General features: G+C 47.6%; 1 protein-coding gene across 1 annotated transcript in view; it reads right to left on the bottom strand.

Annotated features, from left to right (window-relative positions):
- The window catches only part of LOC138142144 (uncharacterized), a 44,087-nt gene extending 30,712 nt beyond the window's left edge, over positions 1–13,375 (bottom strand). The window contains exon 1 of the mRNA XM_069063124.1: positions 13,116–13,375. The gene's annotated coding sequence lies outside the window, so the exon portion shown is untranslated. The remainder of the gene's footprint in view (positions 1–13,115) is intronic.
- Between the last annotated feature and the right edge of the window lie 686 nt (positions 13,376–14,061).

The following is a 14,061-nucleotide window of genomic DNA, read 5'->3' as shown; positions in this document are numbered from 1 at the left end:
CATCTGCATTCATAGAGAGTAGTCCAAACTCTGTGAAGGATTCATCACAGCTGGAAGGGATCTCGAGGCCCTCAAGTCCAATCTGCTCCCTAAACAAGAATCCCCTCTAATACATCCCTGGGGATGGGGAACTCACTACCTCCTGGGGCAGATCAGTCTATTTGCAGGCAGCTCAAATTGTAAGGGAGGTTTTTTTTCCCTGACCCCACATCTGGATTTACATGTCTCTTAGTAACTGCTGCCCATTACTTCTACTTCTGTCCTTTGGAGTCAAGTAGACCAAGGTAAAGCCCTCTTCCTATGTAGATATGTAAATAATTCTTCAAATACTTGGAGAGTTATCATGGCTTCCCCAAGCCTCCTCTTCTTAAGGCAAATCATCCCCAGTTCAACCTGTTTACCCCTGTCTCTTCGCCATTCTGGTCTCCCTCCAGTTTATCTGTGTCCCTCCCAAAATGTGGCATGTAGAAATGATGAGATGTGACTATCACCCCCCTAGTTCAGGATAGTCTTCCTCTCTTAATACAGTCCATGCTCTCATTAGCATGGACTTTTTAGTTGCCTTATAAAACCACTAATTCATATTAAGCTTACAATACACTAAAACCCCCAGGTCTTTTTTGAGACTCCCTTTTGTCTAATTACACTTCCCCTAGCTTGTACTTGTGAAGCTGATTTTGGTACCCAGGCTTCAAAAGGTACTTGTCATGGGCCATCATCTGCAGAGAGGAGGTCTGTCTGCTACTTGGACAGAACACAGTTCAGTCCTATCAACTCTCCCCATTCAAGGATTTAGTGAGGGCCCATGATGATAGGTACTGAGGGCAAATAACCCCAGACAGACAGTGGGGGAGACCTCTGGTCTAGTTCTGGATCTGCTACTGACCTAGTCATGGGGCAAGACATTGTCATTAGGGCCCAGAGCGGGAAAGGATCTTACTTAAAAGCCATCTTAATATGAAGGAGTAAACCAAAGCTTAGAGAAGGAAAGTCACTTGTCCAGTTAGTAAGCCTCAGGGGCCAGTTCTGGATCCAGGTTCCCAGTGGCAGATCCAGTGCCATTTCTACTCACCCCACTCTTACTATTTCACCCCTCTGAGCTGAGGTTTACCCATTTATAAAATGGGCACAGTAGATACAGTACTGGTAGAGCTATCCATTAACTCATCTGTTCTGGAAGACAATTGGAATTTTTTTGACAAAAAACACTAAAATGTTGAAACCCTTTGATCCAGTAATCTAATTACCAGGCATCTACCCCAAGGAGACCAAAGACAGAAAGTGAAGCCCCATATACACAAAAATGTTTAGAGTGGCATTGTCTTTGTTAGGTAAAAAGTGGAAATAAAGTGGGCATCCATCAATTGGGAAATGACTAATCAAACTGGGGTATTTGAAAGTAATGAACCATTACTGCACCATAAGAAACAATGACCATGAAGAACTCAGAGAAACAGGAGAAAACTCATATGAAGAAAGCACAACCAAAAGAATGATATCTAAAATGAAGGCGACGATCATTGAAAGAAAACAACTTGGAAGGGCACTTGAACTTCCCTTCATGGTAATGGCCAGTGTTAGACATGGAGAAGAAAGATGCAGCAGGGTTCTCTTGGCTTGGTAGAATGCTAGTGGATTAAGGAGCAGAATGTTGCATACACTGGCAGGTTGGCCAGTTGGACCTAACCTTTTCTTTGCTATAAGTGAAGTGCAATGGAGGAATAGGGCATTTATATGGATAAATCCATACATATTGGGGGTATGGAATCAAGTAAGACAGGGTCACTGCTCATATCCCTCCATATTTCAAGAATGGACTTCCCACATGTGCTATCCAAAATGAAAGGGCATCAATAAGCCAATACAAGTCACTGTGGCCTTTTGTGAAAGAAAGGAGGGAGGTAGCAAAGGTAAAAATATGGTGGCATGTCTGCATGGGCAGAAATCAGGGATCGAAGCCGAAATGAGGCCCACTTCCTAGGCTCATGCAAATTGTAATATGTCAATGTAGTCTTCTTATTACTGCCAAGAAAATTCCTTCATTCCTCCATCTGTAAGGGGCATGTGGTATGTATGCCCTTTCAGTGGAAAAAGTGGTCGATAAGGCTTCAAACCCCATTTCTGCTCCCCTACCCCCCACTATTAGATTATGACATCCTGGAGGGCAGGGACTATTTTTATAGCCTTTCTTTGTATCTACGAGTTTGGCACAGTGCCTGGCACACTGTAGGAGCTCAGGAAATGCTTCTTGACTTCCTGTGTGACCTTGGGCTAACCACTAAACCCCTCTGGGGGCTAGTTCTCCTCATCTGTAAAATGATGGCATAAGACTAGATGGTCTCTGTGGGTCATCCAGCCTGAAGTCAGTGCTGTGGTCGTGGGGTTTGGACTGTCTTTTCTCAGGGCAGTCACAGCTCTCCAGTGGCCCTTGGATCCAAATACACTGATGATTTCTATCCTGGCCTACAGGCTTCTATCCCAGCTCCTTTGGTAAAAGGGGAGAGGGGACACAAATGCATGCCATGTTCTTATGACCATCTATATTGCTATGCCTTCTGGTTCATCGCTCTCTGCACTCTCCCCTTTACTGAGTAGCTCACTTTTGTCATCATTCCTTCTTCTTTCCCTCCCTCCTTTTTTTTGAGGCCATGGGGCTGAGTGACTTGCTTTATAGCTAGTGTCAAGTGTCTGAGGCAGGATTTGAACTCAGGTCTCCCTGACTCCAGGGCCAGTGCTCTATCCACTGAGCCACCTCTGCTGCCTCCATTCCTTCTTTCTGAAAGGCTTCTCATGTCCCTCCATGCAGGGACCCTTCCTCACCTCCATGCCCTTACATCTGAGACCCTGTGCTCAGAGATCTAGCAAGCAAGAAGAGCTCAGGCCTATGTGTGTTTCTTTGTTCAGGCTTTTGTCAGGCCTTTCTGGGCTTGCGCACTATCAGGTTTCTATGGCAATAAAAAGCAGTAGGAAGTCACTTAGAAGGAAGGAATTACTATAGCCAACAGACACCTGCTGGTTTTTCCTATTTCAGTGTTTCCCTCGGTTTCTGTGGGAGTCATCCTTAGTGCCCGACCAACCAGAGAGAAATAACCGGTTTAGTGAGAATAGTCTGGGCCTGAGTCTCCAGCCCTGGCTTTGAGACCTAGCTCAGCCCCTCCTGCCTGGGGGACCTTGGAATCACTGAAGCTTAGAGTTAGAAGGACATGGCATCATTCTCTTTGTGACCTCCACCCACCGCCCTCCAAGACCAAGGAGGACAAGTCTAGCCCCAATACTACAGAGGTGGTCAGATGAGGGCAGAGTGAGAGATTAGCATCTCCCTAGCTAGGTGGTTTGCAGTGGATAGAGCATCTGGCCTGGAGTCAGGAAGACTCACCTTCCTGAGTTCAAATCTGACCTTACTAGCTGTGTGACCCTGGGCAAGTCACTTCACCCTGCTTACCTCAGTTTCCTCATCTGTACAATGAGCTAGAGAAGGAAATGGCAAATCAGTATCTTTGCTAAGAAAACCAAAAACGGGTTCATGGAGAATCAAAACAAGATTGAAAATGACTCAACAACCACAAAGTCTTGGATATTACGCCTCTTTTTCATGCAGTCTGTGACTGAATCAGCTTTCTGTGGCTGCTATTGTTAACTCATGAAGTCTGTGGTTAAGTCTACTAAACCCTATCCCTGCTTTATAGCCGAGACAGGACCACAGGTTCCGATGTGGGTTGTCATATGGCCAATAGCCTTACCAAGCCTCTCCTCCAGGCCCCAGAAGGACATTTTATAGGCAGAGATTTACTGAATTTTCCAAGTATAAGAGCCAGAGGTCACAACCAAACTACTCCATGAAGCTGGGCCAGTTTGCTAACAACCTCTATATTGGCCGCAAGCCCTCACTACAAGGGGAAGCATCATAGTCCTGTCATCCCATTTGGCTGCCAAGGACAAGCCCATTATGAGGCCACAGAAACATGGCCCCCTCCTGCCCTTAGTCTAGCTGGTATGTGAGTAGTAGTAGTAGTAAAAATAATAGTAATAATTATTAGAGCTAGCATTTATATAGTGCTATGAGGTTTGCAAAGCACTTTATCAACATTATTTTCTTTGAACTTCATAACATCTTACAAGGTAGGAGCTATTATTATTCCCATTTTATAGACGAGGAAACTGAGTCTGAGAGAGGTTAAGTCACATAGCTAGAAAGTATCTGAACTCAGATCTTCTTGACTTCAAGTCCAATACTCTATCCACTGTACCACTTAGCTGCCTATTAGTAAAACATACAGTGCCAGAAAGTATACTGGCCTGGGAGCCAGGAGCCCTCAGGTTTCTAGTTTCCAGCTATTCCATCTATATATATAAATATATATCAATGTGCCCTTGGCCAGAAAGGTGGATAGCTTACACTTGTGTTTTAAAGAGCACCTTTAAAAGAGCACCCCTCACTAGCCTAGCCCTATGATCTGGGTGGTGGTGCCCTGGAAAGAACACTGGGGTCACTGGAGCTCTGGGTGAGAATCCCATCTCTGACACTCATAGTCTGGGAAGCCATGGCAAATCCTCTCAGTCATAATCATCAAGAAGAGGCCAGCCTCCTTGCCTCCTTTCACTGATGGCTAAGGAGGTTGGAGTCACTGACAAATGAACAGTCATTGGATATTTTTGCCTCTTTGTCTAGTAGGCAGTAGCTGGCCCTTTGAGCACAAGGCCAAGAAACCCAATTCCATCAGCTTGGGGAACAATGGTTAATTTAAAGTCAGATGCTCATTCCAGAGGTCAGTGGAGTTTTCTCTTGACAGTGCTTTGGGGCATCTTCCCCAGGTTCTGTCCCCTGAACTTGAGTGTTCCATAGCCCTCAGCCCTGGCTCATTCATCTAGGCTTCAGGACAAAAGACAACATGCCAGCCTGCCTGTGATGGCGAGTTTTCCATCTAAGAGGGCTGGGTGAATGACCATGGAGGGCACTGGATTCAGACTCAGGTGATCTGGGTGTAACAATTTGCTCTGCCACTCTATACCCCAAGGACTTGTGGCCAGCTCTTGAACTTCCTTAGGCCTTGGTTTCCCCTACTGTCCAATGAGGTGGTTGGGCTAGATGATTTCTGAGGGCCTTCTTTCCAGCTCTAATTTGATGAGCCTGGGACTACAGAGAGATGGTCATGAACATGCCCTTGGACCTATTTATTTTCTTCATGGGAACATATTCTGAATGAACTATAGAGAATAAAGGCAGGGGGTGGGGGGAGAACTATGTGTTCCTAGATGTTAACAGCAGTATTATTTGTCATTACAAAGAGTCTGGCAGCAACAGAAACATCAAACAACAGGACGATGGATGGTCAGAGAAAGTATGGTACATTCATGTTATGGAATGCTTTCGTGCCATTAAAATTAATAGGCAGTAGGGGTAACAAAGAAAGAGGGGCTGAGGCCAAGCCAGAAAAAGTCAGGCCACAGCAGTGATGATTGGAGAAGGAAAAACCACCAAGGATTAATGGACAGAGGGTGCCAATGGGGACAGAGAGGGGCAGAAAGGGCACAAGCGTATTTATTATTATTATTATTATTATTATGAAAATGAAAGGCCCCTTCCTAAATAGTGACCATGGAGTCAGAAAGACCCAAGACCAAGCCCTGCCTTTGGCATGTCCTGGTAGTGGGATCACGACCAAATCGCTGAAGCTCTCTGGGCCTCAGCTTCCTCATCTGTACAAGAGGGGGCTGGACCACATGGCTTCTGGGGTCCCTTCCAACTCCAAGTCTAGGGCACTCCTAAGATCCTTCCCCTTGGTCAGATCAGCAACATGTCTGTAACTTAGACTTGTAGGGAGAGGTTCAAGGGATCTGCCCAAGGGCACATGGGCAGTGAGTTTCCCTACCCCAATAAAATCAGAGGTCTGTACAAATGTATTATTACTACTACTAAAACAATAACAATGACAATAAGCTGTCCTTTCTTCTTTTTTTTGCCTTTTTTTTGAGGGCAATTGGGGTTAAGTGACTTGCCCAAAGTCACACAGCTAGTAAGTGTGTTAAGTGTCTGAGGCCAGATTTGAACTCAGGTCCTCCTGACTTCAGGGCCAGTGCTCTATTCACTGTGACACCTAGCCATCCCTAAGCTGTTCTTTCTATAGTATTTTAAAGCAGGTATAATAGATTAATTTTCCCTTTTTACAGATGAGAAAATTGAGGCTGAAAGAGGTTTGAGTAACATCTTATGGACTGAAATTAGTTGAAATATAGTCACCAAGCAAGCTTAGTGAGTTGTATTGATGTTCAATATTAAGTATCATGATGTCTAAAAAGGGAGGGGTGGCCATTTTGAGAAGACATGTTAAGGTTTTTGATACAGGGAAGGAAGTTGACATGGGGCCAAAGACCCTGATTATTTTCTATCTAGCCTGGGCTGCGATAATAAAACGAGGTCTGATATAGTTCAGAATTGAAAGGGATCCCGGGACCCAAAGATCACAGATTTAATGCTGGAAGAGACCTAAGAGAGGCCATTGAGTTCAGCTTCCTCATTTTATGGATAAGAAAACTGAGGCCCAGAGAGGACAGAAAAGACTTGCCTGAAGTAACACAGGGAACTAGTTGGATCGTTTTCTTTTTTTGGGGGGGGAAGGCAGGGCAATTGGGGTTGATTTGCTCAAGGTCACATGGCTAGTAAGTGTTAAGTGTCTGAGGTCACATTTGAACTCAGGTCCTCCTGACTCCAGGGTCGGTGCTCTATTCACTGTGCCACCTAGCCACCCCTGGATCCTATTCTTAATGTACTTTCTGTGACACCCTCCTGCCTAGTGGCAGTAGCAGCCTGGCTCCCCAGACATACATGTTCCTGGCTCCCTACTGGTTGGTGGGGAAGAGGGGTGAGCAGCCAGAGCTGGGGGATGCCTACCCTCACCCTGTGGGAGGAGACCCCAGCTCTATGTGCTGGGCCTCAGTCTTGGCCCTGAGGGCTCTGCCCAGTCCTTCTGTGCAGCACTAAAAAGCCCCCTACATTATGGAATAACTTCTCCCTATTTGATACCCAGACATGAAATGGTGCCCTGGCAAACCCCTGGGCTTGAAGTCAGAGGCTTGCCTTTGCTACTCTCTATGTGCTCTTAGACAAGGCATTTCCCCTCTTGAGGCCTCAGTTTCCCCCTCTACAAGACAGGAATGTTGGACTAAATTCCCTCCCTCTCCTGCTCCAGTGCTATTGGCCTTGGTCAGGAGCCAGTAGTTTCAGTGGGATTAAGGTCTGCAATGTAATTAGGGCATGATTGTCGCACCCAGGCAGGCAGCAAAGGCCAGTATAGAGTGGAAGGGGGTGAGGTGGAGCCTCAGTGGGGAGAGGGGCCAAACCCAAAGGACCTCCCTCTCTTAGCCCTGAATTTTTCTACCTTCCTTGGCTCCAGGGGCACATTTTTCTTCTTAGGACCTCCATGTTGTGGGAGCCATGCTCTGATTAGCAGGGAGAGGCTTCTTAAGAAAATGGCTTTAAGGTTTGCAAAGCACTTTCCATATGTCATTTTGTTTGTGATTCACAACAGGCCTGGGATAGAAGTGATATATATCACCCCCATTTTACAGAAGAGGAAAGTGAGGCTAAGTGCTTTGTTGCCCAGGGCCATACAGATAATGAGTGTCTAAAGCCAGATCTTTCTGACTTCATGTTCATTATGTCATCTGGCTACCTAGGCCTGCATTTTCAAATCTTAATCCTGAAGTGTCAGAAAAACAGCTCTGCCCTGCCTCCCCTCCCTGGGCAGAGGGTCAGGAAAACACTGGGGCCATCTGGCTCTCTAAGGCCTAGGGCAGCTATGGCCTGGGTGCAGAAGGAATCCTCTCACTAGAACCTTTCCCCATTTGTAAAACCAAAGCTGAGCATGTGTTATTTCTCTAGGAAGGAGGTGCCCCCTCCTCCTGCTCTGGGTCAGTCCTGGGGGGATCAAGAAGCAGACATGACCTTGGTATCATCTGACACCAGCTTCCTGGGTGTCTTTGCTGCTGAAACTAAGAGCTAGATTTTCAGGTCTGGTCTCTAAAGTCTCAGTCTGAGTGGAGAGAGGCCTCTGAGGCCAGCCAGTCCAACCTGTATTTGAATCCAAGCACCCTCCTCGATAACTGCTCCCACGTGATGATGAACAACTTAATGAGACCAACGAGAGTGAGCGCTGATTTCTTTCTGGTTTCCTTTGTAATCCGATATACTTCATATTGTGCACTTAACAACATTATTCTGAGATAAGAGCTAACATTTCTATAGTGCCAGGCACTGTGCTAATTAGAACTATTATCTCATCTGATCCTCATAACAACCCTTGGAGGTAGGTGCTATTATGATCCCCATTTTGCAGATAAGGAAATTGAGGCAGAGGTTAAGTGACTTGGCCAGGGTCATCCAGCTAGTAAGTGTCTGAAGCTAGATATGAACTCAGTTCTTCTGATTCCAGGCCTAGTGTTCTATGTTTACAAAGTAAATATATTTTGGCATATTCCCCCCCTTTGAGATAACTCATTATGGTACACTTTTCCCTCCTATGTAGCTGAAATGGGCCTCTCACCCCAATTCCTCTTAGGTCACTGTGTCTTTTGGCCTAGGATTCTCCCATAGCCCGATTGGTCTGTGGACATTTGGAACCCAGGACTCCAGTGCACTGCCCCTGGGTGTCAGGCAGGACTCCTGAGTAACCGCGTAAGGACTCCCAGGTGGGCAATAAGGGACTGGAGAAAATGAGGTGGCAGGTATGAGCGAAGAGAACTCTCCAGAGCTTAAATTCTACCAAGAATGCCCACTATGCAAGGGCAAGAGTATTTGTATCCTGTCTTTGTATCCCTGCACCTAACAAGGCCTGGCATATCAGAGGTGCTTAATAACATTAACTGTAAATTTTATGAGGACAGGAAACAGACCTTATGGAAACTGAGTATGTCCCCCAATACAGTAGGTACTGCCCAGAACACAGTAGGTGCTCAGTGAATGTTTTTTCATGGGTCGAAGGACAAGTTCCTGAGAACATCCTTTGCCTCAGCGCCACCCAGGGAAAACCAAGAACAACTGCTGTCTCCTCTGGGAAATGCTCTCCTGCCAGTCTCTTTGGTACCTTGCTGCCAGTTCCTCACCCCATAAAGAACTTTCCCTTGTAATAGCCAACCAGAGTTGGATGGCTATTGTTTCCACCCTGGGAGGCTCCTGAGCCTGGGAAGAATCCACCCCATTCTCCATGCCATCCCTCTCAAAGCTCCAACCCCCAAATGGAGCTGGGAGTGGGATGCTCCATGGACTGTGGAAGAGTATGAGGTCATGAACAGCATTTCAGAATGGACTTGGAAGCCATCTTGACCAAGGGAGTAATACTATAGCCTTGAGACCCCAAAGTTCCTAGCCCCAGCACGAGCTAGGGGAAACAGAGACCCTCTAGGCCTATTCCACCCCCTTTCACCCATGGGGGAAGGAGGCTCCAAAAGGGGAAATGACTTGTCCAAGGTCACTCAGCTCATCAGCTGAAGAACTGGGACCATAGTCCAGGGCTCCTAATGGTCTTAGGAAAGCTGATTTCTCTATCCTTTCCAGCTGCTGTGGAAGTGCCACATTCTCAACTACATTCGACTGACAGGATATCTATTAAGTGTCTACTATGTGCCAGACACTGTGTAAAACAAAAACAAGAAAGAAACCTTCTCTGCTCTCAAGGAGGATATAATATGTGGACAGATAAGACAAAATGACTTCAGAAGTTAGAGTGATAAACCTAGGGGTGGGGCTGGGGGGAGAGAGGGGGCAAGAGACAAATAGCAGGAAAGCTTGGAGTCAGACACAACATACTGTGCCCAACCTGGGAACAATTCCTATGGTTGATTTGGCTGGGATGGAAAATAATGAAGGCATGCCCCCCCCTGCCCCCACCTCCTTATCTGGGGCCTCAGAGAGAGTAGCTAGTGAGAAGGCATATTAACAGTCAGCCAGTTTACCCTCTCATTTTATTGATGAGCAAAGTGAAGCCCAAAGGGGCAGAGATTCACTGGCCCAGCTTTCCCAGATGGCAAAGAAGAGAGGCAGGATCCAAACCCAGGCCTTCTGGCTCCCAAGCTAGGGTTCTCCTCAGGACAGCATGACGAGGCTCTAGCAGGCACTCAGAGGTCACCTGACAATCCAGTCCCTCCCCTAAACCACTGGAGAGAGGACCCTTTACTGTTCTGAGTATGTGACTACTCCATTTGGAGCCTCCATGCCTTTGCCCGGAATGTACTTCCTTCCTTGTCTTATCTCCTGTAGGATCCCTGGCTTTGTTCCAGTTCCACTTTCTCCAAGGGGCCATTCCTGAATCTCCCCTGCCCCACCATTACTCTTCATTTGTTCTGTGTGATGGCTGCAGCCCTAGATGTGGGGGTCAGCAAGGGATTGAACCTCGAGGAATATGTTTCCTCATGTGTGAATGTCTTCCCACTCAAAGCTCTTCTGAGGCTCAGTGAGAAGGTGTGTATGGAGGCAGCAGAGGATTTGGTGTAGGTTGGGGCTTGAAGGTCATCTCTTCCACTTTTGTGATCTCAGGCAAGTCATCAAACTTTTCTGGGCCTCAGATCACTCACCTGTAAAGTGGCGGGGCAACCTCTGAAGGCCCTTCCCCCTCTGAACCCACAATCCTTGAATGGTTGGCAAAGCTAAAGGCATTAGATAAATGGTAGCTATTCTGATGGTAGGCTGGTGGGACAGGGGCATTACTGACACTCTTTCAAGGCAGGAAGAAGAAGAGGCAGGTGGGCCTTTCCTCATGACCATCTTCCCACTGCTAAGGTGGGGCTGGGGAGGGTGCTCCTGGGAGACTGGGTTGAATGCTAGTATCTGGCCAATCATTCTAACCCCCTCTCCCAACACACATATACACAGTCAAGGAAAAAGTGCCAAGGGGATGCTTATCTCTGAGCCATGACCTGGAGGCTGGAGTCCCATGCACAACCCCAGATCCGTTAAGCAGAGTACTTAGCCTATACTAACTTGGGCATCACTTTTAGAAGTCATGGAGTGTTGGCAGCTGGAAGTACTCTTTTACTTAGGCCATCATCTCATTCCAGCCCCACAGCCTTTGACAAATGGGGGAAACCAAGGCTCAGGGAAAAAGACTTTGTCCAAGTTAATAGCACTGAGTTAGTAGCAGAACCTCTTGACTAACAGTCCAGAGTTCTTTCCCCTGTTCCATCTCAAATTTCCACAGGGTTGGGAGGGTGAAGGGAATCATATCTTTACGGAAAGAAGTGGAGGGGATAAGGAAGAAAGTAGGGAGGCTGGGCATCATCACAATAATTGTAATAACTTGTATGTGTCACTCTAAGGTTTGCAAAATATTTACCATACTGATTCTTATAACAATTCTGGGAGATAGGCAGTATTATTAGCCCCATTTTACAGATTAAGAAACTGAGGGTGAGAGAATTTAACTGACATGCTCAGGGTCACAAGTATCTAAGGCAGTATTCAAACTCAGGTCTTCCTGACTCCAAGTTCAGTACTCTAGCCCCTATAGTATCTAGCTCCCTCCTGTACTTTATGCAAAGACAGGCTTCCCAGGGCAGCTTTACAGGGGACCCAGAGCTGGAAGGGGCCTTAGAGGTTATATAGTCCAGCCCCCATTTTACAAAAGGGGACACTGAGGTGAAGGGATATTCCCATAGTAGCCTATTGAAACTGACCTCAAGTCCTTTGGCCCCAAATGTAGTGCTCCTTCTCCTGAACCATACTGTCTGCCTTCTTTTTTGTGGCCTGATGTTAGGAAAGATTCCAGGCCAAGCATAAGGCGGAGACTCAGAATGAGGAGCTGGAAGGGGTCCTAGAAGACTAGTTAGTTCAACTTCTTTATGGGGCTGGGGAAACTGAGACCCAGAGAGGGGAAGGGACTTACCCAGGGTCGCTCACTGACTTAAATAGCAGAGCTCGGTCTAGAGGCTAATCTTCTGTCTCCCAGCCTGGTTTATTTTCCACTATGTGTCACTGCTCCCCACAAACCAGGCTGCCACCAAGGATTGAGTCCATTAGGAATGCCAGGCCCTGTACCCCAGCTCTCTGGATCTCTGGTGCCCAGCTGATGCTCTTGGAGTGTGAGAAACATGCAGAGGCCTCACCAAGCCAGGGCCCAGCCCCCATCCCTGTACCCCACTGCTTCTTTACATTCGAGGGTGGAAAGCTGGCCCAGGCTAGGAATTCAGCTCCCTTTCATCAAGGCAGGCCTGCCTCCCTCTTCCCCAAGGAGATAAGAGTGCAGCCAGCTTTGGGGAGCCAGGACTCAGCTTGGGCTGGTCCAAAGCTTCCTGACTAGTGAGTGAGCAGAGAAGCCCACCCTGGAGCCCTGAGTCAAGGGGTCCCATGCTCCTCACAGGGGGCTCATTCTTCCCAAAGTAACTCTGGCTCTTCCTGTCTGTTAATGAGATAATAAAGAATACCCCCACCCCCACCAACCCAGAGCCTCTGCTCTGAGGATCTCAGAGAGCACTTTAGACCCCCTGGGCTCATCCAACGGGATTCATGATTACTTAAGATACCAAGTCCTACTCAGGGCCTTGGGCTCTTAGAAGAGCTTCCTGGGGCCTGAGTCACATAGGCCAATGAGGCCCAGTCAGACCAATCCCCAGAAAACTTCCCTCTCTTCAAGAATGAGTGGGGATAAAGATGACGATATCCAAGGAGGGAGCCAACTGATTCATTCTAAAAATCAGGCTGTTTCCTCATTGGTGAATGATAACTGTAGGAACAGAGATCTAGAACATGCCCTTTTAGCTCCTCCTACCCCTTAGCCCTGAGGCAGAGGCCCAGAGAAGTTAACTGACTTGCTCCAAGTCACACAGGCATTAAAAGAGGCATAGTCAGAATTTGAACTCGGGTCATGTGACTCCAATCACAGAATTCCTCCCACTAGACCACACTACTAGAATACATCCATGGGAGCTGCTTTCCTTCTTAAGGCTCCCATGATGTTAAAATTGGACTAGACCTGTGAGATCATTTTGTCCAAGCCCCTACTTTACAGATGGGGAAACTGAGGCTCAGAGACAGGAAGGGACATACTTAGGGTCACACAGCGAGTGACTGGTAGAACTTCCCCACTAGACCATCCCATTGGCCTCTGCCAGGGCTTAGGCTGTCTTACCTGCTAATGCTCTCCAGTCTCTTCTGGGGTTCAGAAGCCTGGCTGTCACTTCAAAGGTGACAGAATCTTCTGGGTTCTGCTGGCCCCCTCCAAAGAAAGAGCTAGTTTGGGGTCAGGTCCCTGGGGTCAGCTGGAATAGTTTCCTGCCTGAACAGAGAGAAAGGAGACACTCAGGAGAGCGGAATTGTCTGGGAGCAGAAGGCTGGGTGTGTTGTGCCCTTCAGGGGAACAAACAGGTTTCTCTTCACACACACACACACACACACACGCACACCCACAGAGATACACAGACACACAGCACCTCACCTGCCTGCTCTACTGCCCTCCCTCTGGCCCCAGCCACCTCCCTTCCCTGGCCCCCATCCTCCTCTCTCTTCTCTCTGGAGGAGGGATTTACTCCCTCGACATTCCTCAGGCAGGGGGCAGCAGCCTGCCAGACTCTCCCCCACTGTCAGCCCCTCTCAGACCTTCCCCAGCTGCTGCTCAGAGCCTCGGAGGTCAACATTATGAGGCTAGATCCCTTTTCAACTCACCTCTCAATTGCCCTAGGGCAGGGCAGAGTGGACCCTGCAGACCTTCCCCAGTCAGGGTCAGGAGCTCTGAAAGCAGCCCAGAAAGGGAGAGGAATGACCGCCCCTCCATCCTCTGACCTCATTTACCTGGTCTCACATTGAGCCTGAGACTTCCACAGGTACTTTTCTAAGCCTGCCCTAGCTGAAAACTTGTTAGTGGGCCCATTTTACAGATGGCAAGCTTAGGTCCAGGACAGAGGGTCAAGAGAAAAGTACTTTTTGGTAGAGAAAGAGATACTTTTCCTCTTGAAGTGTGGAGTGGGGGTGTTTCTCCACTTTCTGCCAGTGGGTAGCTGGAAAGGCAACTAGATTCCACTAAGTAGCAATGAGGGGAAATGACTTGCCCAGGGACACACAGGACCTAAATAGTAGCA

This window comes from Petaurus breviceps, unplaced genomic scaffold, assembly GCF_028583685.1.
Source record: "Petaurus breviceps papuanus isolate PSGF00001 unplaced genomic scaffold, PetGlider_PUasm1.0 90535, whole genome shotgun sequence".
NCBI classification, from domain to species: domain Eukaryota; kingdom Metazoa; phylum Chordata; class Mammalia; order Diprotodontia; family Petauridae; genus Petaurus; species Petaurus breviceps.
Note: the sequence above shows the minus strand (reverse complement) of the source record. Positions and strands in the feature narration are given on the sequence as shown.